The sequence below is a fragment of the Dendronephthya gigantea genome, unplaced genomic scaffold (genome assembly GCF_004324835.1).
Source record: "Dendronephthya gigantea isolate DGI-Jeju-01 unplaced genomic scaffold, DenGig_1.0 000028F, whole genome shotgun sequence".
In the NCBI taxonomy this organism is placed as follows: domain Eukaryota; kingdom Metazoa; phylum Cnidaria; class Anthozoa; order Malacalcyonacea; family Nephtheidae; genus Dendronephthya; species Dendronephthya gigantea.
In genome coordinates this window covers 1439835-1443475 of record NW_021163038.1, presented here as the reverse complement: position 1 = coordinate 1443475, position 3641 = coordinate 1439835, and the positions used below count along the sequence as shown (strand labels likewise).

At 37.8% G+C, this 3641-nt stretch overlaps 1 long non-coding RNA gene across 1 annotated transcript; it reads left to right on the top strand.

The window, feature by feature from the left end:
* Positions 1 to 464: 464 nt before the first annotated feature.
* LOC114523844 lies at positions 465 to 1646 on the top strand. Its single transcript, XR_003687059.1, has 4 exons — positions 465 to 536; positions 665 to 759; positions 857 to 947; positions 1255 to 1646. It is a non-coding gene; the product is annotated as an uncharacterized LOC114523844 (long non-coding RNA).
* Positions 1647 to 3641: the final 1995 nt, after the last annotated feature.

Here is a 3641-nt window from a genome sequence, read left to right as displayed (position 1 = left end):
CACTTGTAAAGCACCACTGATCAACCCATCACAGCACAAGACTCAATACAATCGGGGAAAGTAGGCACTAGTTAATCTGACGGTGTTTTGTCTCCCTATAATTTCAGCCATGACTCCAATGGAATATCTGACGAAATACTGTATCATAAGGTAGCGTTCTCAAGCATAATTTCTCAGTGGTATCTCAAAGGTTAAATAAACTTATTATTATACCAGCCATTTTGCTTTTTATTAGAGGCTAAATAACAATCTTAATTATAGCAAGCGAAGAAAAGCGTTGTACAAACACGTATTTCAAAAGGTGGACAAAAATCGCGACGGATTAATCAGCTTCACAGTAAGTGGACCGGCACATTGCATAGTTAATGCATGAACTGCGTTTTAGAACGCTTTCAATGGCTTTGTTGGAATTTTAAAATTGCATGTGTGTTTATGACCTAATACTTTGGAAATTTAACATACAGGAATTGGAAACGGGTTTGAAAGATGTCCACACAGGAATATTAGATTCTGAACATGTTGAGAATATTGTTGAGGTATATTTGTTAACTACAATGCAGTAGCTTTAGGGGCAGTCGATGAAAAATCCATTCCACAGTATTGAACATTCTGTAAAGAACCAAAGTTTGTAAAAGATGACTCGTGGTTTTTCTTTATGCCATAGCTGGTTCTTATCGACAGAGAAGGAGAGTTCAACATCAAGCAATTCTCTGCAGTTGCCGCTTTCTCTGAGAGGATCACGTGCAAGGATCAGCTACCGTAAGTATTGTGTCTATATGCCTGCGGCCGGTTGTACGAAAGATGAACAGCGCTATCAATTTATACCGTAATTTTTGCATCGATATTTCTATAACAGGGTGGAATTGCTGAATAGTTTTGATGGGCAGAAAGAGATCATCGAATCTGCAGACTTTTTTGCTCTGAGCTGGAAACTTGATGGAATTAAGGTGAATAGTTTAGATCCTTCAGAACTTAGGATTTGCCTTTTTAAAATTTGAGAGTAGAAACTGGGCTATACTGCTTTTGAAATATCAAAACATGAATATTTGAAGGTTAAACTTCAAATGATTAGCGAGACGAAGTTGTCTCGACATCAAAATTAGCTCATTAGAGACGCATTGAAGTCTACCGGAATTCCACCATATCTTTTTTACTATGACAATTATCACAGAGATTGCCAGCTTTTTTTTCGCCACGCAGCTTTTTTTTAGTCCACATGCACACGTGTGAAAATCATTTCAATTTCATGTATAGGTGAATCCTGATGTAAAGAAGATATTAGACTCTTTATAGGATGAATACTGGCCAAGAGAAAGGTTTCATCATTGAAAAATCATTTTTGCACTGCAAATTGCCGTCGAGATTATGGCTTTCAAAATATTTACACCAAATGCATCGAATGAGGTAAGGACTCCTGTCGCCATAGCCTGGAAACAAGTGGCTATGGCCTACTTCGAGCTGTGACAATGACCAGCGGCATATATTGTCAACAAAAGGGTTCGCGTGGGCAGACGAGCCATGCACCCACCCCCCTTTTGAAAAGACTTCCGCGTTTTCAATATCTATCAGCACGTTTCATGAAAAGCAAAGGGGCTGTTTACATGAGCCCAGTTACCCGAGATTCAACGAAGCGTGAGAGGACTTTGAGGTATTGAAATAAGTCTTTATGACACCAAACAAGCACATGCTATTGTTGTGGTGATTATACGACTGCCAGGATCATGTTATCTGCTCATTTCAATACCTCAAAATTATCTCACGCTTCGTTGAATCTCGGGTAACCAGGCTCATGTCAACAGCCCCTAACATAACTGAAAGTATTTTATACAAATCTTACACTTACGGTGAAATGCAAGATGACAAGCCTAGCACAATAATAAATATTGGCAAAATATATCTGAGCTAAACTCATAGAATATGCATACATCGATAAAAACTAACCTCAATGTAAAATATTTATTTTAAAGTAGTTTTTAAAAAACTAATATTTAAAAATGTTTACGTATGCCAGACGAAACAACGTGCTCAACGAAAAACAAGTGACAAATACAATTGTCATTTTATAAAAATATTGATAAAAGAATCGAAAAGGTCTGAAATCAATCGAAATCAAATTCTCAAACTATTTCCATTTTTTATAGAGACAATATTTGTGTAATATTTATTGGCTATAGACAAATTAACAAAATATCAAAAATCTCTTATAGTAACGTTCAGTCTGTTCGATGTGTTCATGACAGTTATGAATCACTGCTCAATAGCACGGTGTCAGCACCCCCTACCAAATCCTCTTGGGAAATTTACTTATATCCTCAAGTAAATTTACTACTTCGCCATTTATTTACTAACATGTTTTGAGGTAATAGTGACAACTATATGGCAAAGTGCTAGTTTCTGTCAGGTCCCACGTTAATTCCGCTCCTGATTTACACGTGATAACAACGTGACAGTGGTAAGGAATCGGTTACAGCGTTAAGGCTGTTTTCCACGTACGCGTTTTTATACGCACGTACACGTACGGAAAATTTTAAATGCCTTTAAATTTTTATCATTGAACATCTAGGTCAACTAATGCGTACTAAAATATGCAGAAAACTAAGTTCCTTCGATTTATTCACTTAGTTTTTTCAAAGGTTTCAGACAGGCGTAAGGATTTAGACTTTTACGTGCGTGTACGTGCGTATGAAAAACGCGTAAGTGGAAAAAACAAGCTAAAGTTAAGGCCCACGTGTTTCGCCAACGCGACAGATATTGAACATATTTATTCCCTTCTGAAAACTGAAAATCCGCGTCGCGTTAGCGATTTGCGCATGGATTGATTGGGGCTTATAAAATCGCACCAAAAAAGAAAAGACAATAGTAGCTATAGATGCTCAACTGACCATTTCAACAAATCATTTTTTCAACCTTTAAAAAATTGACATTCTCTTCCATATGATACAAAGTTTATTAGAAAATTCGATTGTGATCGATTGGATCTGACTTGTCTGACCTTAATTGTATTTGAAACCGTTCAAGGTACTGTTACTGCTAATGTTTTCAAACACTCAATATGAAAATATTGTCATTCAGTTTATTGAATCTAATATTTATATCGACGTTTGACGTTCTTTAAATATGTCTTGGCAAAGGACTGTGCACGGGGTTAATTTCCCATCTCTAAGCCTTTTTCTGAGTGACTTTCTGCATCTATCGATGTGTTCCAGAGTTCCTGGCAATACGCTTTTATTATAGCCATGCCATGCACAAGCCATTTTGTAGGGCCTGACTTGAAAGAAGTTGTGTCGTAGGATGCCTCATGCCTGTACTGGCAATCACTGCATTTTGGTTCAAGCGCAGTCTCAATCCGTTTTCTTTCTCGACTCCTTTCCGCTTTCATCGTTCAGAGTGCGTATTAAAACAGAGCTCCTTCTTTTTGCCTTTGTGCTATACATTTGTGAGATCACCCCACCGTATACACGCCAGGAAATCCCGATCAAAATTACATTCAAAAGCAGCATTGCCGCGAGTATGAAGCAAACACGAACTTGCCAGTCGCTAACGCTCCACAACTGGCCGGCGTTTTCGTACGCATCGGCAAAAGAATCGCGGAGAAAATGCCAAAATACTTCGATGTTTTTTGACACCTTTTCTGCGGCCAT